Here is a 22,571-nt window from a genome sequence, read left to right as displayed (position 1 = left end):
ATTATAGGAAACAAGAAAGTCCAAAAGACACCTGGGTGATAATTTAGGTGTTCAGGCAGAGTGCAAAAGCAGATAATCTTTAATTCATCTGTGATGGTTCTCAACATTATAGTTAAGTGAACTCCTATTTGGTATTGATTTTAAGACATGCATGATTTCTCTAAGGAAAAAAAAACTTTTTAATGTGATCTAAAGTTTTTAGAGGAAAAGTTTTTAAAGCTTTGAAAACCTTGTGCTGTGTATATAAATGAGATGTTGCCTTTGTATTTCAGAAACTTTCTTTGCCATGTGTATTTACTGCATATATCAGCAGCTGATCCAAAGAGCCTTCCATCTCTAAGAGGTGCCCAGCCTAAACAGTAGATACAGACCATAGTTTAAGCAACATGATGTTTAGTGTCTGACAGTAATTTGAGCACTTGGTTTGGTGGTACATTAGATGCTGGTGTTTCAAGCACTAGGTATGGAAAGAGTTACATTCTTCAGAATGGGATCCACAATAAACAGTAATTGACAACTGTAGACATAATTAGACTTTATAAACAAATGCTGACTACAAAGTCATATCTTGATTCTCACCCTCTACTAGCTAGCTCTTGCATACATAGCTAAGTGCTAGCAGGTACTGTTTCCTTCTGTTAATGCAACTACATCAGAAGGTGATGGTAAAATTGTTTCTTTTAAATGATGGCATAAAAGGTAACCCTTGTACTGTCAAGTTAATCAGTTGCAGGCTGCAGTTTCTTATAGTCCATTTTCTCACCACATGGACATTTTATGCTTAGAAGTTCAGAATTCTTAGAAGACTGCCCAAACCACAGATTTGTAGAAGTTGAGTTTAAAAGCAGACTTAGAAGGCAGAATAAAAAGATTCAGAACCTGTAGTTTTGTCTTTCTGATGTTGTTCGATAGTGGAGAAAATGCTTAATAACCCACTGGGGGCCAAAGACATAACAGAAGTCTTTAAACATTTGATGAGGACTTAATATGAGAGTTTGGACTCAACATTTCTTCAATCTTTTTTGGTATATTTTCAATCTAATGACATCAGCTGATCTCCAATGTAAACATCTAAGCCAACTTGAATTTCCTTGTGCAAAATAGAATATATTCCACGAGAGTTGAAATAAAAAAAAAAAAGAAGAAAAAAAAAAAAAGTAACAAATGAAACACAGTTTATGACAGATTAACTCCCTGCAAATATGGGAGAAGCAGAAGACACAACATATCTTAACTTTTAAAGACATTGACATTTCAGTGTTCATAATTAAGCTAGGTAAATATTATTTAGATGAAATAACCATACATTGGCTGCAAAATGCATAGCTCAATGCTAGCTTTAATTACAATGATATATAATGGGCTTGGTTCTGTAGTTGCCTACAGCCAAAATATCAAAAGTGAGTGTCTTGCATTTCTTACGGACTGCTGAGTTCTTAAAAGAAAATTGTATCCTGTTCTGGACAGGAGTGATTCTAGTTATTCATAACTCTCTTCTAATAACCAGTAAGATTTTTGAGTCAGTCTTGCATCTTTTAGGCTGTGAATCTTTCAAGTTTTCAATATATCTTGATTAATGAATGTTCTGATCGCTAGAATTGCAGGTGAGTTATTGCTTAGTGGATATAAATAGAATGAATCCGTGATGGTGAAGAAGATGATAATTCCTATTGCATTCAGCCCTCAATTCTGTTGCAGATTGTAGGTAGACAGGATTGATTAAGCAATATATACCTCCCTTGGGTTGAATTTGGCTGCTCTAGTGGGATGAGGAAGATTATTTTAGCTTGCAGAAGAGTTTCACTTTACCAGTAATATTTGCTTTTCCACTTTTCCCTCTTTATTCTTCCTACTGTGGCCAAGAATAACAGTGTATTCTGCTACTTATGATACCAATAAAACGAGCTTGATAGAGGCAAAAGATGTCAATGGAGGAGGATAGTGCATAATTGCAATGATTCATTGGATGGTCAGCTCTACATCCAGTGAGAAAAATGGATGAATCTGATACCAAATTGTGATGAAACTGGACTATTGGATTGTTAAGAGTGATATTATTTGACAATACTAGTAGAAACTGATGGAGCTGTTACTTTGTAGCTGGGTCAGATTTTTTGTACTTTCATGAGAGCACTGAGCTATAGGTACAACCATAGTTCATCCAAGAAAGTCTATGGCTTGTAATGTCTTTGATTTGAAGTCTGGGATCAGGCTTAGCCCAGTGCCTCACACATACAGATGTCTAAAAATCCTAATGAGGCAAAGGACGAGATGGGTTTGGCATTTTTCTTCTCACTTTCAGATTCTCTTTAGGAAAAAAAGAAGAAAAAAGTCTGTAATACTACTCCACGAGTATATGACCATCAAGCTGTGTGTATGGCTATACCAAATGCAGAACAATGAAAGATATACAATTTAAATTTAGGTATTTCTTTTTTTTACGTTAATTACTATGCTGAAATAGATAATAGATAAAACAGCTATCTATCAAAAACATTTTGTCCAGTGCCAATGGAAAAGGTAGCTGTAAACCCTTGTATGGTTAGTTCTTTTTTTTTTTTTTCCTTCTTTCTTTATAGATCCAATGTTGCCAATCCCATTTTGCATTTTTACACATTTCCTAGTTATTAAAAAAGAATATACAAATGTAAATTATATTATTCCCAGTTAGTGGGATAAAATGCATAATGCATTATCAGCTTAGCATTCATTTAACACCATCATTTACAAACTATTGGAAACAGAGAAAGCTAATAAGTTATTATGCAGTGAAGAAAAAATAAACTGCCTGAGGTGTAAATGAAAATGAAACAACATGTCAAAAAATTCTAACTAGCATTTTGTAAATAAGCATTATGTAGAAAACAATTGTTTTGAAACAGAAAATAATCAACTACTCCAGGAATTATAGGATTTGGCAAACAGTATACCATTCCAGAATTTACTGCAAGATGGTATTCAAAGACCAGATCCTTTTGGCCCAGCTTTATGTCATCTTTACTGGAGCCATTGCTAAAGCAGTGTCAATTGCTAGAAGGTAGAATCTTACAGGCAAAACTTTGTACCATTAAAATAGTAATGATTTTTACAACTTATTTGAAGTTACAAGAATTATCTATTATTATGAATCAAAAACTAATTTTTTTTTTTTTTTTTTTTGGGGGGGGGGGGTGTTATCAACACCCTGGATAATTCTTGATCTTTTTTATTTGTTTGTTTTTCCAGTGAACAGGATTACTTCATTGTGTATATAATTTATATAGCTTTTTAAAAGCTATACTTTCAAAATAATTTTATATTACTAATAGAATAAATGCAACTCTAATTCATTAACAAATATGCTTGGAAGAAAGAGAAAAGGAATGACAAAATTAAAAATATCTGTTCAAAAGAACAAACAAATTTTTAAGTTGCTGGTTTAGCTTCAATCTTCATTGCACAAGTTGGAGGCTCCAGCCTCATTGTAGCTATGCAACTGTTTAAGAGCTGACCCATGTAACTATTTAGATCAAGTTAGGAACATAAATAGTTACAGGTAAGGCTCCTATAAATTATTACAAAGAAGGGTAACATGAAAACTCAGATCCACTGTTTAATGAGAAAGGTGAACTAATGATACATGATAAAGAGAAAGCAAGCAATTAAACCATTAGCTAACACAGTTGGGCATAAAAGAACAATATAATAGAAACACAGGTCCAAATGAGAAACTAACAAATGAAACAATACTTAATCTATACATTATAAATCAGTATTACTAGTTTAAATTTAACATAAAGATCACAAGGTTTTATCTGAAACAGTTTGATTTATAAATTATTTCAAAATTACAATGAGGATATACAAGGTCACACAATGAAGACCAATCTTAAGGAGAAAAGGGGTACCATGAAAGAACAAATTAGTAGGCTATTTTCAGTATGAGGAAAAGATACTTGAACTTTTTCTTAAATAATTAATTTATAAGGATTACATAATAAAAATCTAAACTTTAAATTTTTATAGATAGAAAATAAATTATATCACACCAGTATAATTTCTATATTTGACAGAGTTGCTAACCTTGTGGATGAAAAGAAAGCATTAGACATGATACATTTTGACACAGACTCTGAGACAAACTATTTTGTTATTCTCAAGAGCAAGCTAAGAAGCCACAGTCCAGATAAAATCAGAAACAAATTTTAAGCTTTTTTAAAGACCAAAAACTCACTGTCAAACTGGGAAGGTATTTTAAGCAAGGTCCTACTGGGACACTTTTTATTATTTTATTAACAGTGGGATAATAAGGTACTTCTTTGATCTTGGTACAGTGTTTATTTGGGAAGAGTTGAAAACATGCTGGAAGACAACATTATGTCTAATTTCAATACAAATACATTCACTAAAGTCAAGATTATGCCCTTCTACATTTAAAGAAGAAAAGATCTAAAGTACAAATATAAAATGGTGTTTAAATGGCAAAGCAATAGTACTACAGAAAAAAAATGGTCTGAAGTTATAGTGGGGCACAAATTAAGGAGGTGTCAGAAATCTGATTATATTAAGAAAGGGTAGAAAAAAAATCTGAAATGCATCAGCAAAAATGTCATAAATAAGGCATAATGATAATTATTCTACTCATTTTGATACTGAGAGTACCATAAGGAGAGTTTGATAACTACTGGGGGTGAAACACTTGAGACAGGTGTAAAACAAATTGGAAAGGGAGAGTAACAAAGTACCTTATCATTTTAATATCCACAAGAGTGATTTAGATGTCATGCAGCCATTACACACTGGAGGGAAGAGATGCCATACTGAGGGATATTGACATGCTTAGAATCATGGAATCATTAATGTTGGAAAAGACCTCCAAGATCATCTGATCCAACCATACCCCTACTACCAACGTCACCCACTAAACCATGTCCCTAAACACCATGTCCTTAAACATCTCCAAGGATGGTGACTCCAGCACCTTCATGGGCAACCCACTCCAGTGCCTGACCACTCTTTTTGAAAAGAAACATCTCCCAATTTCCAACCTGAACCTCCCCGGTGCAACTTGAGGACATTCCCTCTAGTCCTATTTCTAGTTATCTGTGAGAAGAGGCGAACCCCCAGCTCCCCACCACTTCCTTTCAGGTATTTGTAGAGAACAGTAAAGTCACCCCTGGACCTCCTCCTGTGCAAACCTCATGAGGTTCAACAAGATTAAGAGCAAAGTCCTGCATTGCCCCTGCTGGGGCAATCCCGAGCACAAAATACAGACTGGGCAGAGAATGGAATGAGAGCAGCCCTGCTGAGAAGGACCTGGGGTTGTATGTTGATGAGAAGCTTGACATGAGCCAGCAATGTGTACTTGCAGGCCAGAAAGCCAACCATATCCTGGGCTGTATCAAAAGGGTGACCAAGAGGTTGAGAGGTGATTGTCCCCCTCTACTTTGCTCTCATGAACTAGAACTAGATGATCTTTAAGATCCCTTCCAACCCAAACAATTCAATGGTTCTATGTAAAATGTTTTAATTCCAAGGACAAAAACACACTGGCATATTTTGCTTACAGAGAAGTTGTAAAATCTCTTTCACTAAATATTTTCAGAGACTTAACTGTGAGAGGAGTCGGGGTCTATTGAACAGTTATAAAAGATGAAGAAGAAAATGAAAACCTCTTCAGGAATTCATATTTCCATGATTCTACAATATTTTGACTTAATGTAATCTCTTTCCTACTTCTGAAGGGAGAGGATGTTTTTTCTCTGCTGTTTCAAAACTGTATAAAGACTTTCTTGATTATATCTTCTTTAGGTTATCGTCATCTCTATGACCTTCTGTACAACACAGGACATAAAGTTACATCAGTGATTCACATATGATACTCACTTTGTTATTGACGATTATTTTAACTAAATATTAGAATTTCTCAGATATAGTACCGGGACCAGCAGGTTGATTTTATATATTTAACCACTACTTTACACCGTTTTTATTTGGTACATTAATGTACGTCCATCAAGACTACCTCTAGCCTTATACAGCCATCTCTGCAACTTAAAATGTATCTTAACTACATACTGAAGGCATAAAAGACAATGCAACATCTTAGATTCATTTAAAAATCAGGACATATAAGTAGTAGTCTCAAACTAGTGACATATTCAAATACAATCCCAACTAGTTTTTCAGCTAGAAATGAGTGTTACTCCAAAAAGTGTATCACAGCTTTCTAGTAGGAAACATGCTATATGTTTTCTCTGTTGGGTCTCTGTCATTGCTATGTACCTTAGGTAGCCTGGGCCAGGAGGGAACTCCCTGTAGGAGGAGAAGCAATCTAATACACTGAGGAAATATTAGACTTGGGGCAGAAGAATCATCAACTAGGTTACAAGAGGTAGTAGTTTAAGCAGAGTTTAAGAGACTGTTGAACTGGGCAGATTTCATTGCATATTTAAGTTGACAAGTTGACTAAAACAAATTCTGGATTACAGAATACAAAAAATACAGAAAAGAAAAGAAAAGAAAAGAAAAGAAAAGAAAAGAAAAGAAAAGAAAGAAATGAAAAGAAAAGAAAAGAAAAAAGAAAAGAAAAGGTGCAACCATGTAGGGACTATGGGAGGATTAACTGGATTAAAATGATATAGAATTCTATAGAATGATAGAATAATATGATGTTGCAAAATATAAAAATCCAACTGCTATGCATATGCCAGTAAATGGTATGCATAAAAATGTTTATTTTTATGTAGAGTTATGTTGATTCATGTACATCAAAATTTAGTTGAGTCTTAAGGCTCTAAGAAACTGTTCTCCAAGGGTTGATGTTTTCAGACTGGAGTTTCATGAGTTTCTGGAAAGGTAGATTAATGGAATTTCTCAGGATAGAAAATGAAGATTTTTTCTGGCTCTTGAAGTATGTTCTACCTTGGTTTCTCCAAATAAATTGATAGAGTGAATTTGATTAATTTATTTTTATTGCCTCTGTGTTTGTGTTTTTAATTTTTATTCTGTATTCAGGGCTTCCATTTTCCATGTAATCACTAGGGAAGAATAAAATATAACTTGATCAATGGCTTGTTTCTGATTTCTGTTTATTTTTCCTCTGAAACAATGGATGTAATTAATTTTTTCCTATGTTATAATGACAGTTGTTTTGATTTTATCTTGTTTTATGGTCTTTTCCCTATAGCCTAGAAACTCACTCACTTCCATTTCCAGTCTGGAAATGCCACATCACTAAATCTATTTTTTTTTGTTCTCAGGAATTTGTAAGATGATTGATTAATTGCTATAGACTTGTGATCTTTTGTTCAGAATATTGGTACTGTCACAGCACACCAATGTCTAGAATTGAATCCCACCTCAGGTATTTCTTACTAAATGTCAATAGAATTTAGTTTTCTATATTTGTTTTGCAGATGGGAATTACATTTTTAAAGCTTCCAAATGCTCATGATTTTTAAAAAACTCATAATAAATTGTTTTCCTAGTGTTCTATTACGTAAAGCCATCTCAAAAGAAAGCTGTATCTCTTTTCATTATTCATGAAGTGATATGATTGCCCTTTATTTTGGTGTTTAAGAGATAATACTGTATGCAATTCTATGAACACACATTAATTTATGTGGCTTAAACATAATGCGATTAAGAAAAAAGGAGAACATAGAAGAGTTTTTAGATTGCAAGATAAGTTACTTCTGTTCAGAAATAAAATACCTGTAAATGCTGACATTCACCAAAGGCAGAGGCAAGTAGCTCAGGAAGACTACAAAATGAGAAGGGAAAAAACAGTTTGAGGGAATACTAGTTGCCATGGATTTGCAAATTCCTAGTCCCACAAAAAAATATTGAAGATATCAGTCACTGCTTGATGATAGACCAAAAGGTTCTTTTGTTAAAAGTCCAAATTGTATTTTACAAAACCAAAGTCTCAGAAAAAATCATGATCAGATAAATATTGAAACTCATTAAAAGTATATTAAATAAAAGGATTACTAATATGTAAGCCTTTTAATTATTTAAGATTATTGTGTAAATGACTTTAGGCATGTCTTTGCCAGTTCTGGGAGATCTGTTGAAAGTATATATCCTAGACAATGTATTTCGTACAATTTCTTTCCTGTTTCTTGGGTTACTATGATTTTGGCTGATACTATCTACTTCTAGATTTCTAACAATGTTCAGAGTGTATACACAGTAATCAAATTGTGGTCTTTTACCACAATCAATTAATTGTGTTAACCAGTTTGTCAAAGATGACACATTTTAACATTTGTTGTTCAACATTACATAACCATCCACCTACATTGCTCATCAATTGGATTTCCACTATTTACAACAGCTGTACAGCCAAATCAATGACTTGTTTAGTCTGTTCTATTTAGTTCATTGCTTTATGAAATAAGCAAATGTCAGGTTTTTGGAATTGTAATTACTGTTTTCTGGTTTAACAAAGCAAAGTCTTCATAATTCAGGCTTTGAACAAGAGTTATCCCTTTTATGAAAGGAATTATTGGGATCAGACATATGTGACTAATAAAAACAAGCATAGAAGTAGCTGAAGATTAGCTTCCTATGGCTCAAGGGTGATTGTATTGTTGGTGAATGAATTTTCATCTTTTTTATTCATATTTGTCAAAGATTTCAACTGTTGATCAAATATAGTGTGTATCCATAACGGACAAGACCAATAGTGCTACAGTCATTTCAGCAGTTTGACAGCTCATCATCCTGAAAAACAAGGGAATCTTTGCTTTTCAGGACTTAAGAGAAAAAGCTTTTTTTTGTTTGTTTGTTTGTTTCATGTGCGACGAATCACGTTACAAGACATCAAGATTTTTTACAAGACACTTTTTTTCTTTTTCTTTTCTTTTTTAATGGATTACAAACATTGTGAGGGATTTGAGATCTTGAACTCTGTTGGTACTGTTGATATAAGCTGTTATTTCATTTTCTTTTATCAGCATCATTTAGACAATAATTCAGTCCACTCCTATTAAACCAAAAAACTCACACAGATTTCTAAAGCATTTGTGTTTAAAAAGTGAATGTTTTCACAAATTAATGACATCAATGACCAATTCTTTCTTTTGGATTATTTATATAATTTATCATCTTAATATTTTTTCTTGACTTCCTAAACAATCTTTCAAACTTATTTGTAACTAGATATTTTTTATTCACTCACTGTAGATATGAAAAATCATAATTCAAATTGAAAGTCAACACACAACCTTTCTACCCAAAATAAAGGAATTTCTGTTCTGTCTCTGTGCTCATTTTGCTTTATAGTCATTGCATTATGGGGTGATCTGAGTTATAAGAGTCCCCCATGGCTTCTTAGTCTGGCACACATGAACAGTTTCAACTATGAATCAAATATATCTTTCCTGCTGTCTTTCTGAGTATGTCTTTCTGTCTTTTCTGTCTTTCCTGACTGTCTTGATATTTGTTCCAAGCTCTTCTGTTCCCAAGAAATTTAACAATACTGCTTACTGTCCTGGTTTCAGTTAGGACAGTTATTTTTCCTCCTAGTAGCTGGTAGGGTGCTATGTTTTGGATTAGGATGAGAAGAGTGCTGATAAAATGCTGATGTTTTAATTGCTGGAGAGCAATGCTTACACTATGCCAAGGACTTTTCAGCTCCTCACTCTGTCCTGCCAGCGGGCCGGCTGGGGGTGCAGCAAAAGCTGGGAGGGGACAAACCCAGGACAGCTGACCCAAACTGGCCAAAGGGGTATTCCATACCATCTGACGTCATGCTGAACAATATATAGGGGTGGCTAGCCGGGGTGGGGGGCCGGCTGCTCGGGGTTGGGCTGGGCATCGGTCAGCGGGTGGTGAGCAATTGCATTGTGCATCACTTGTTTGTACATATTATTATTATTATCATTATTATTTTCTATCTTAATAAACTGTCTCTATCTCAACTCACAGGCTTCACTTTCCCGTTTCTCTCCCCCATCCCAGAGAGGGAGGGGGGAGGGTGAGCGAACGGCTGTGTGGTGTTTAGCTGCCAGCCAGGTTAAACCACAACACTTACCAAAATCAGTCAGTCATCAAAGGTTTTAAATTAAGTATTGTCTTTTAAATTCTTGTTTTCCATATTCTTCCTTTGTAGAGACAGAAGAGAATACTACTCTTTTCACCATAAAGGTACACAGCCTGGCCATAGGATCAGTGATAATCTGTGGTTTTCCTGACAGTAGTTACTGAAATACCTAATTCCTTGGGGTTTTACAGTTAAAATATTGTTTGCATTAACAACATAAATTGTCAGGTTTGCCATAGTGTCCGTAACTTAGCCAGGGAGTAATTGACTCTTTTCTCTGTTTAGCTACAAATGTTACAGTTCCACACTATAACCCACTTTCTGTCTCATTTCCTGCAGTCTCCTTTACTTTCTGAATGTATGTAGAATTCAGCAGAAATTGTTAATTTCTAGTTCTGATTTTTTTCTTTTCCCTTCCTTACGGCATGGTTTCATTAATTTCCTTATTTCTTTGAACTATAGCCTCAACTAGTTAATTGCCTTTGTGTTTTTTGTTTGTTTGTTTTATTTTCCAGTTCTAGATGCTTTGTGGGAGCATGCTAACAACCTAAAAAATTATCTCTAGTATTAACATTGCCTACCATTCATCGTACAGAATGATATGTTTCTTTCTTCTGTATTCTTGTGAGATATCCACCTGTTTTAACTGATAATTTAAATCTGGTTGCGTTTTTAATCTACTTTACTATGCAGTTGCTTGTCTGGTCTCACTTTCTATAGCCATTAAATTCCCTTTCAAGTTCAGATTTCTGACATTTTTTGTTTTGGTTATGGTTGCAAATGAAGATAGAATAACCACTTGCAGTACACCAAAGTTATTTTCATCTAAGATCGTCCTAAAATTCCAGTGATGTTCTGGTGATGGTTCACCAGAACAGTTTAATTCAGAACTCAGTTTAATTGGGATAAGGTAACTAGGTGTTTTTTTTTTTATTATTATTATTATTTTATTTTATTTATTTATTTATTTTTGACTGCTTACTGTTGGCCTGATTTAGAAGTATCACCTACAAGTTTTATTTCACATTTTTAGTATGTGAATCCTCTTACATGTATTCCTGGTTAAGTTCTATTTTTGAGGAATATGTACTTACCTATCTTGTGGAGGTTTCTTCCTTCTCCTTATAATGTGATAGAACACTCTCTGTATTAAAAATTAAAATTACATCTCACAATCCTCAACTCAGATGTGCATTTTGAAAAAATAAATCTCACAAGGTCTTCACAAAACTACAACAGGACTTAGGCTACTGGGTAAAGTTTAGATCTGAATTTCATAGATGAGAAGGATACACAAGTTTAAAAAGCATATTCAGGACACATTACAAATAGCTGAAACTGAAATCATTTGTAAACCACCACAATTACATAAATCAGCAAAATGACTCATATGTGCATTTCCAGGTTTTCAACATCTGTTGCTTAATATTTTGTGACCATTAATCAGCACTGCTCATCAGTTGGGCACATGCATTTACAGTAGCCGATTGATCAAATCAATGACTGTTTACTCCATTCCATTTGGCACATTGCTTTGAACACTGCAAAGGCAAACATATGCTTTGTTTTCAGTTTAGCAGAATGGAATAATTATTGCTATGGGCAAGATTAAAAGTAGATTTAATTTACCAAGATCTCTTGATTCCCGTAAATGGACCTTGAGTTCACTTACAGGTTTCATCTAGAGCTTCATGGCAGAAAATGTGCTTCTACTGACTTTCTGCTGAAGTTCTCTCTCAACATATAATCTATTTAGAGATAGAATTTCAGCTGGATAAAGCATGTTGCCTTTTCACTTTATAGCAAGCAGCTGGTAAATCTGAGAATTCTTGTTTGTGTTGTTTTTGAAACTTCTGTTTTCCTTTTAGATGACATTTCTGTTGACCTCAAGTGAAATTGGTGTGTTATCTTCAAGTCTTCTTGTATTATAGTAACAAAAGGGACTGACTTTGAACTGTGTGAAACAACCATGATGAAACAATGTAAGCAATGTGGTTAGCACAATATTTCAGATCTTGATGTTTCTGTGTAGGTGCATTAAGACAATTTCCACAAAAGTATTTTACACCAAAGTTACTTCTGAAAACAAATATTCATATTCAGTGAGACAAAATTGAGACCTTTCAAATGAAAACCTCCTTCCTTGAAAAAATCTAATTGACTATGAGTATAAATATCTGCGTGGAAAACTACTTAAAAAAAAAAAAAAAAAAAAAAAAAAAAACTTCGACATGTCTGATACTTCAACAAGATGTTCTGAGCATACTTTTTAGCATGCTGTCACTAGTGTTTTGTAACATTTATTGTTCTGAGTGTGACTCTGACAAGTTCCATTCAAAGTGGTGGATTTTTTTGGTTGATTGGTTGTTTTTTTTTTTTTTTTTAATATTGGATTAAAGTAATAATATCTGTATTTAAAATAGTCCACAGTCTAAGGCAAGGAGAATATAGCATTTTACCTGAGAGGAAGCAGCATATGTACATACGTTCTACATATGTCTCCATTTTCAGTTTGCTTACGCAAACACTCTTTACTCAGAGTGTTGATCTGGACCTTAAAATATACTCCAAGATTTAAAACTAAAGAAGATATTATAACAATATTTAGGTATCTACTAGTGTTTTGATCTTTCAGAGAGCTGAGCACTGCACTCAAAGCCCAGGTGCATGCAGCACAGGCCAGCAGCCCCCTGGGGAGCAGGAGCAGAGTGGCAGGGCAGCCTCCTCTCCAGCCAAGACTCATCCTGTCAGCAAATGCTCATGTATAACAGAGGCTGCAGAGGAGGCTGGGCATTGCCAGCAAGGCTTATGGGTTCTCTCAGGGCTCTGACACTAAAATCTCTTTAGTGTCTCACGGTAGCATGAGAGATTATTCTTAGCATGATAGATTATTCTTAGCTGTTCTTCTGTAATTAGCCCAACGGGTCATTTTCATAATTTAGGATGACAACTGTTGATTGCAAAGAATCTTCACAGGTTCACTGTGATTCCATATCCAGGGACAATAGACCAATCATGTAGTCTGCACTGAAATATTAAGTTCCATTTTTATGAAGTATTTGTTTTAATATCATTAAAGAAAAATGCTCTGAAATTAAAACTAAACTATATGTCATCCTGGATTGAAACTTTCATGCTATTTTAATTTTGATTCTTGAATATGTGTAATGATACTTTTTGTATAATGTAGACCAGCATGAAAAACAGTCATATTAACATGCCTTAGAGGTTTCCAACCACTTTTAAGCCTTCGAAGACTTTTTACTGGATTTAGTTAACTTCTGTCTAGTCTCAAAAATTTCTTTATCTCTGCTATGGTATGATTGTTCTGCATCCATAGCAACATTCACCATAACAGCTACTGTTTTCTTCAAAGGGATATGTACACATTAGATTTCTTTAAAGATCAATTTTAGGTTGGTTCTGTCTTTCACACTGCTCATTTTACTGAGTTTCTAATATCTCTAGCTTCATTCTTCAAAGTTAGAAAAGCTAGCAAAACATGCCTAAGGATGCAGTTGCTGTAACGTAGAATTCCCACTCAAATATTTTTCTTTATAAAATATACATGTTCTTTTGTAATGAGGATGGCTACAAAATGTCAACCTCAAAAGTAAATTTGACAACAGGCCTGACTTACAAAGACTTTGAGCTAGTTCAATTAGGGAGCATACTTATTGAACAATTAGGGAGTTACTTATTGTTCATTTGAAGGCTGAGCTCATATTTATGATGAGCAAAATCAAAGTGAAAACAAATTAAAATATGAAGAAAGCAGCACTATATAACTTTTTCATATCTGAAAATTTCAGTAGCAAATTTTAAAGCTTTTGTTGTTTTCATTGTAGAACACATTAACTGTATTATTATTTTTTTTTTTCATTTGTTTCTCCCAATTTTTCAGCAAATGAACAGAGACACATTATTCTTGTATTTGTATTTTTGGACCCTAAAATGAATTGATTTCATTGCTTAAAGGAAGGTAAATGTATCATTATTGCCTTATACTTACAATCGGATACCAGAATCTGTTAAATATTTTATAAAGATAAATTCCTCTTGATGTTGTGACTTAAATCAATCACTTGGGTCACTGTCATATAATGATTTTTAATGAAGATTCATAGGAAAATTTAACTACTTTTGGCAGTACATGAAAAATAGTGTGTTGTAATCTTGCAGTTATATTTTAGATTTTCCCCTGGAAAACAACAACAACAACAACAACAATAATAATAAAGTAAAATTATGTTAAAATTCATAATTCTTGAAATCACTTAAAATTAACACCGATTCTTTGAAAATATTGAATTGTGACAGTGATTGTTCTTTTAAATCTAAATAGTAGACAAATAAAATACAGTACTGCAATATAACTTTTTTTTTTTTTTAACAACAACAACAACAAAATTTAATATTAATTTTATAATTAAATATATTCTTTTGGTTGAATTATAGATTTTGTGAGCTAATTCAAAGATATTTTGCATGCCTTTAGGAATTTTGTTGTTATATGACTTAGCATAAACTAAACTATTCATAGTTACTTTGAGAAACATAGAAATATCTTCTTCCCAGTTATTATCTTTCACTGTGCTTAAGTACTGTACTTAACATGTATTTAGTACCTTTTATTTCCAAGATGCTCTACAGGTGTTTGTGAGCTAAGTCCAGGGTTTTACTGATTTTAGTTGAACTCTGTGGTCCCATGTGCAGCTATACTGGTTTAAATTAAGTTCTTGTGACAAGCATATCCACTTATGCTAATACTTGAATTTGAGGGATTACTTCATTAATATCTGTGGAAAACTTTGGAAGCAAAATGTGGGTTAATGATGCACAGACCCTCTGATCAGTTTCTCTCTCAATACAAGGGAATAGTGGAGGTATTTTCTCCCCCTCAACAAAGTATATCAGCAAATCAGTAAAATAAAGAATATTTAGCAAAATGTAATTCACCTAATAGTGACACTTTACTAACTTTCTTCATCATGTAACCAATTTTAAGACATGTTCTGTCATGCCATTTCAGCTGCTACCATAAAAGTCCAAACACTAGACAAATTTCATTGTGTATTTTCTTGAAAATACACAAATTAATATGATGCCAAACTGTACCTAAAATTTATTTTGTGATTGCTACAAAATGGTGAAGTCAGAAGAAACAGATGGATTAGCCATATTATACCTTCACTGCCACACTTCTGCTGAAATAAGCTTGAGAATCCTCAGAATAGTAATAGATCTGGAGGAGTAAAAAGGACAATTTCAACAAGCAGGAAAGAAGTGAAAAGGGCAAGATTTTTGCAGTGAATTGCAAAACAAAGTCAACTAGAATAACTGACCAAATTATAAATGACAATCCCAGATGTGGCCATTAACTGAGGCATCAAACTGGCTAAATATATATCTATATATATTCCATATTTGGGCATTTTTTCCTTTTAATTCTTTTAATTCTGGACTTGAACATCTAAACTAGTTATTGGGTTTCAGAACTGACAGCAAATAAAAATGGACAGTAGGAGGACCAGTAGGTTGTAATATATGACTATGAAGAAAAAGTTTCTTTGAGTAATAAATCTCTTCTCTAAGTTTGTCAGGAAAATCTGCTAAATAAACCTTTGCTCCTCAGCCTGACAGTAGCTGAGAGAGTACACATCTGTTATAGACAAAGTATCTGAAACTAATTATACATAACTCTGAATCTTTGTTAAAAACATTAAAAATAATAATTTAAAAAAATAAAAAACATTAAAAAAAATAAAAAACCTAAACTTTTTCCCCCTGGTATGTATGGTTTCCTGTAAATGAACATCTCAGAACCTGTCATTTCCAGCTCTGTAAAACATAAAAAACAAACAAACAAAAAAACTATCTGACAACATACAAAACTTTAAAATCCACAAAAACACTTACAGAAGTTACTTGGCTAGGAAAAACACACAATAAAAATACATTTGAACCCTACAATATAAGACATCTTAATCGAGCTTTCATTTTTCTGGTTAATAAATCAATTAAGTAGAGAGCTATTTTATGTTTTCCTCATCCCACAATAACTGCATTTCTTCTGAACCATACTAATATGAACAGGCAATTCTCATATTGTTCAAATATGGGAGTGTAGTCAAACCTGTAGGGCAAACCTAGATTGGGAAGTTACAAATCCTCTGCTGGACTCAAATGTATTGTACTCCTGGTAGGCAGGAGTAGAACAAAGGCGACCCTTGGGTTGATAAAAAAGTGTTTACCAAGTAGAAAAAGAAGTCATGACCTCCAGATGTAACTTAAGAATAAAGTTTGTATTATAAATCATGAAGATATTTAACTGTTTGCTAATGGGTAACATCTCCATCACTTGAGGTCTTATTAATACCCATAATTCCTCAAGAAGTCTCAGGAAGAAGATACGGATACAGGAATTACTGGTTAAAATTTTTTTGTCCATATTATGTAGAAAGTCAGACTCAATGATCATGTGCTCTTTTATGCTTCAAGCATTTCAGGTTTCTAATGAAAAAGGAGGTAAGGTGAAACTTATTTTATTTCACTTTAAAATTATTATTAATGTAATGCTTTTTAGCACACTATTTTATTTTTTTTTTCCATCTGTACTTTCTTTCCTTCTGTCTCAACCATAAAGCCTACTTTGTTTTGACAAATAAGTGGTAATGAGGATCTAGTGAGGAATTAAAAAAAATACAAATTACTTCAGTAAGTGAGAGAGATTAATTCAATGGAAAGAACATAAAGAAGCTGGACAGAGACTGTTTTAGTCCTTTCTTAATGTACACATATTCTACTTTTCCAAACCATAAATGAGAGTATCAGATTGCTACTACTGCCACTACTTCATCATTACAGCAAAATCCAGATGGCTTATAATAGCTTTAGCATTCAGTACGGCTGCTATCTCCCATAACACTAGCTACTCAAAAACTGAAGTTTTATCTGCATTAGTAATTCTTTTCATGGGTTATACAGTCATTATAAAATCCTTTTGCATTTTCCTCTATTAAGTTTTGGTAAGTGACAGATCATTCTGGCTTTGTTTTGTATCACAAATACCACGTTATTGCCATTTCCATGGCATTTAGGATGTATTTGTGCTATCATAGAAATATCAAGTTGACCTTTCCATATGGTATTTCAAGTATGTCTCAGATTTCTCTTATAAAGTTTTAGATGCAAGAGATATACTTATGATTAACCTCATATTAATTAACTGTGCTGGTGTATTTTGCTCACAGAGTCAGGTCACACTTCCTTGTTTAGTCAGGATCCTTATCCAAGAATGCACCTTTAAACACTGTTAGATGTTGTGCACATTATAACTTTGCTTAAGATAGGCACTTAAATAATAATTAACCTTCAAGTGAGGCTGAGCTAAGGCTTCAGATAAGCACTGTCGGTATATTCATGTGTGTACAAGCACTGAAAAAAATATTTATATTTTTATTTTTAATTAAGCTGTACATTTGTAGTAAATAGAATAGGGTCAGAGTAGGTGTTCAAAAATCTGGCCACTGGTATCGAAGATGTTTAATATCTCAAAAGTACCACACAAAATAAACAAAACAGATAAACTTTGTGCAATATTCTGGCATAAAACAAAAACATAATATGCAAATTAAAAAATCAAATCAAATCAAATAAATAATAAAATAAACATGTTAACAAATATCTCTCTCTCTTTTCTTTGATTCCTGCAGTATTGGGGAAATATATATATATATATATATATATATATATATATATATGTATATATATTTTTTTGGGGGGGTGAATATTAATGCATACCTGGGCATAAATTGCTTGTCTAATTCTTGTTACAACTTTATTTATTTTAATTTAAACAATGTGCCACCTGCAATAGAAGCAGATCAGTTAATTGGCATAAAATAGGAGTTTGGAAGACCAGGCTGTTTTAAATTTGATTTATATCAATAATGATTTGAAATTTGAAATTTGACTAAGTAGAATGCAGTCCATGTCTCCTTTAACAGGTAGAACAAACAATGTTAAATCCATAGAGCAACATTACAAAGGCATATGAGCATAGCAAAGTTCATTTGCTCATTTTCCTCCAGAAAAAAAAAAAAAAAAAAAATATATTTAAGAAGAAAAATGAAAAGATCAAATTTTTGCCTCAGTCAGTGAAGTATATTTTAATGCAAGAACATATTAAATATTTAGATATTTTAAAATGGGTAGACCTGACTGATATTTTGATAATTCCACTTCAGTGTGAAAACAAGCAGGATCAAGCTCAAAGCAGGTAACTGTTGAATAAAAGACCAGAGGCATATTAATTTTAGAAATAGATGCAATTCTTTTTTCTTTCCTAATGTAACATCAAAATGTCCCTAACTCATAATGGTGATAACATAGATTTGCCACTTGTGTGCTCTACCTCTTATAGATTTATATAAGTAGTTTACATAAAATACTTGGTGTTTGTTTTGTTGTTGCTGTTGTTTGGTTGGTTGTTTTACTGTCTGTAAGGCACTTGATTTCTATCCATTATTAACATCTCTAAGGGTGATGTTTTTAAACTCTTTAAACTTTTTGTCTTCTTTTGGAAGTTTCAGTAAATGGGCTATTCACTGAATATGAGAATTCTCTAAATGGATTCCTAATACAAAATAGAAACTGCATCCATAAATAATGGAAGGATGTAGACCACTGATTTACAACAAAATAAAAGACACTACCATATGTATATTGACTCCCAGATTTGTAAGTGGGCCTGTTAATAATAGATGTTAATATTAGATAAAGGATGTGCTATATAAATAATGCAAACTTTGTTAGAAGGAAGTACAATGAGATTTAGAACTGGAATTTCCACATATGTAGAAGTTATGAATCTGCAGAAATGGGAATAAGATTGGCAGGGAGATTGTGAAGTCATGGGGCAAACAACACTGAAAGGCTCATTTCTAGATTCTGTTTTTTGTTCCTTTCTGCTCAGGGCATTTGGTTTTAATTCAGTGATTATTTTACTCTGATTTTTATTTCACTGAATTTTTATTTCAGATTATATTATAAATTAACATATGAAACACACCCCAAAACCTCACACTGATTATATTGTATGGTACAGGGTTCTCTTTCCAAACCTGGACCTTGCATTCAACTTAAAATTCAAGGCATAAAAGCTGCTAGCTGAGACTGTTTTGCCTTTAGTTTGACTGGGGAGTTCTGTCTAATTCTGAACTGTGCTGCAAGGATGTTCTTCTAGATAGTAAGATTACAAAATAAAATCTCCTTTTTAACCATGTTCCATATCCTGTGGTCTTTACCTTCCAGCATTTCTCTGACTCAGTGTTAGTTCCTTGTGTCCACAAAGACAAATATTGTAGAGGCTTTCTATAGCCCTGTGGTGTATAATCCTTACCCTGTGGAGGAAAACATTCCCATCCAGGAGTGACAGGCAAATGAATGATCACAGGATTTATGTCTTCTTTCTCCTATGCTGGACTCCAGTTCTTTACTTTTTGACAGCAAAGTTAAGTTGCTTTAAACAAAAGTGGTCATTTTTGTTTGTTTGTGTGTTAGTTTTAGAGATAAGCCGCTAAGTATAGTACACCCTCATGGTTTAACACTAGCTGATGGCTCAGCACAGCCGTGCCACTCTCTTACTCCCCCCTCCTCAAAAAAACAAGGGAAGAAAAAAAGATGAAAAAAAAAAAATCACGTGGGCTAAGATAAAGACAGAGACATTGTGACAGTGTACCTCCCTCTCCAGTCTCCCTTCTTAAGCACAGCATCTAGCCTAAGCAGATAATCCTCTCTGGCAGTTGTGCTGGATGTGCCTGGTAGTGACGGTTATATCCTGGATTCAGAGGAGACAGACAACAAACAGCTAAGGACTAATTTGAGCAATTCACCCCCCAGAATACAGTGCTGGCAAAATTTGGAAGAAAGTCCAACTCAACACAGATTTGGAAGAAGCTAACATCTGTCCATGGACCATGGGGTCCATCCTTCAGGAACAGACTGCTCCAGCACTTCTGGCAGCTACCACGTGGCCTCCTGCTCCACAATGGGCTCCTCTCTATGGGCTGTATCTCCTGCCCAGACTCTGCTCCTGTGGGGCCTCTCTGTGTGGCCTCTTTCAGGCTAGATCCACCTGCTCTTCCATGGATTCCTCCACAGGCTGCAGTGTGGAGATCTGCTCTGTTGTGGTACCCCCATGGGCTGCAGGGGGACAGCCTGCTCCACCAGGGGCCTCTCTGTGGGCAGAGGAACTTCTACTCTGGTGCCTGGAGCACCTTCTGCCCTACTTATGCACTGAGATTGTGGGTCTGCAGGGCTGGTTCTCTGTCATTTCTCACTCCTCTCTCCCAGATGCTGTTGTGCAGCATTTTTTTTTCCCCTTTCTTAAATCTGCTTTCCCAGAGGCCCAGTCAGCATTGCTCCTTGGCTCAGCTCTGGCTGAGATAGGATGGGCTCTGGCTAGATAAAGGATGTGCTATATAAATAATGCAAACTTTGTTAGAAGGAAGTACAATGAGATTTAGAACTGGAATTTCCACATATGTAGAAGTTATGAATCTGCAGAAATGGGAATAAGATTGGCAGGGAGATTGTGAAGTCATGGGGCAAACAACGCTGAAAGGCTCAGCAGTGGGTCCCTTTTGGAGCCGGCTGGAGCTAGCTCTGATCTGACATGGGGTGGCCTCTGGACTCCTGTGACAGAGGCCATCCCTGCAGCTACCAAAATCTTGGCATGTAAGCCCAATACATGTACATTGACTGAAACATTTCAAAGCACTGTTCATTTCTCTCTTTTAAATTATTTTATTATTTGGAAGATGAAATGAGTGTTTCAAGGTGATACAACTTATTCTTTATCAATAGTAAGTAATCTCAAAAAGCCTCACAGGATACTAGTCCAGGCATGTCAGACTTCAGAAGAAAAAAAAAAAAAAAAAAAAAAAAGAGGTGTAGAGGTGTAGAAAGGTGTGCCAAGTGTGCCAAGTTGCAAAATTCTACAAATCCAAATTTAGGAACAATGTCTTCCCTGCCAATTTAATACAACTGAAATGAGTCAGATTACCTTGGCAGGTACCAAAGCAAAACAGAAGCAGAAGATGAGTATTTAAAAGGTCATTAAAGAACACTAACTGTCAACATTGTAAAAGTATAGAGACTTGACAAAGCAAGAAGCTCTGGAAGCTAGAAACAGTGGAAAAGGGAGATACTAGTTACTTAGAAAATAAACCTGTAGGAGTATAGAACATTTAGGAAAAAAAAAAAAAAAACTGAACTAGTAAAATAAAGTAATTACATTAAACAGTTAGCCTTGCCTTGTGGGCCAGCATATGGACTGAACTTACTTGCAGAGCAGGTGGCAGGAAACAGAACATAGCCAACGCATTAACTTAAGGAACAAATACAAAGGATAGCTCTCCTTCAAGTTGTGCCTGTGCGATACATATAACTCGCTCACATAGAGACACCTGAACTTTAAATGATCTAGCACAGCTAACAGGAAAAGTATTAGCTTTCAGTTCAGAATAATTAGCTCCAATGGGAAAATAAATAAATAAATAAAATTAACCTGAACAGAATAGTAGATTGCATCCCAAATAGTAGCTTTAAACATGGACTTCTTTTTTCTCATCTTACATATATGCATTTATTTGATGTCTCTTTCAGATAGGAGCTTCACATAGGATTATTTCACTCCCCTAGTGTATTCAGATGAAGAAGAAATTGTAAGATTCCATGTGTACAACAGGAAAGAAAATCAGTCCAATTCATTTTATTACGAAATACCTTCATCCAGATAATTATGTCAGAAACTGGATAGTGAGAGGATGAAGAAAATCAGTCGATTTTCCCTATGCGTTTATGTTCTCATACACTAAATTAGAATCATAGAATATCCTGAGTTGGAAAGGGCCTGTGAGGATCACCAGGTCCAACTCCTGACTCCACACAGGACCACTCAAAAATCAAACCATATCTCTGAGAGAGTTGTCCAAATGTTTCTTGAACTCCAGAAGGATCAGTGCCACGACCACTGCCCTGTGGGATCCTGTTCCAGTGCCCGACCTCTCTCTTGGTGAGGAACATTTTCCTAACATCTAGCCTTAACCTCCCCTGATGCAGTTTCTCAGACTTATCACTGATTGCCAGAGAGAAGAGCTCAGCGCTTGCCCCTCCGCTCCCCTCCTGAGGAAGCTGCAGGCCACCATGAGGTGGCCTCAGTCTCCCCTCAGTCTCCTTTTCTCTGGGCTGAACAAACCAAGGGACCTCAGCTGCTCCTCATACATCTTGCTCTCTAGACCCTTCACCATCTCTGTAGCCCTCCTTTGGACACTCAAACTGAGTTTTGGCTGCATGAATTTTCTACCTGCAATGGTGAAGAGCATCTGTTTAGTCATTCCATGTCACCCAACCCTGCTTTCAGTGGCCACTGTAGTGGGTTTTCTCGGGTGGACGGCCGAGCTCCACCACAACTGCTCTCTCACTCCCCCTCCTCAAAGAGGAGCGGGGAGAAAAAACGATGAAAGGGGCTTAAGGG

Source organism: Oxyura jamaicensis, chromosome 3, assembly GCF_011077185.1.
Source record: "Oxyura jamaicensis isolate SHBP4307 breed ruddy duck chromosome 3, BPBGC_Ojam_1.0, whole genome shotgun sequence".
NCBI lineage: Eukaryota > Metazoa > Chordata > Aves > Anseriformes > Anatidae > Oxyura > Oxyura jamaicensis.
The sequence above is the reverse complement of the archived record's forward strand: the minus strand, read 5'-3'. Positions refer to the sequence as shown.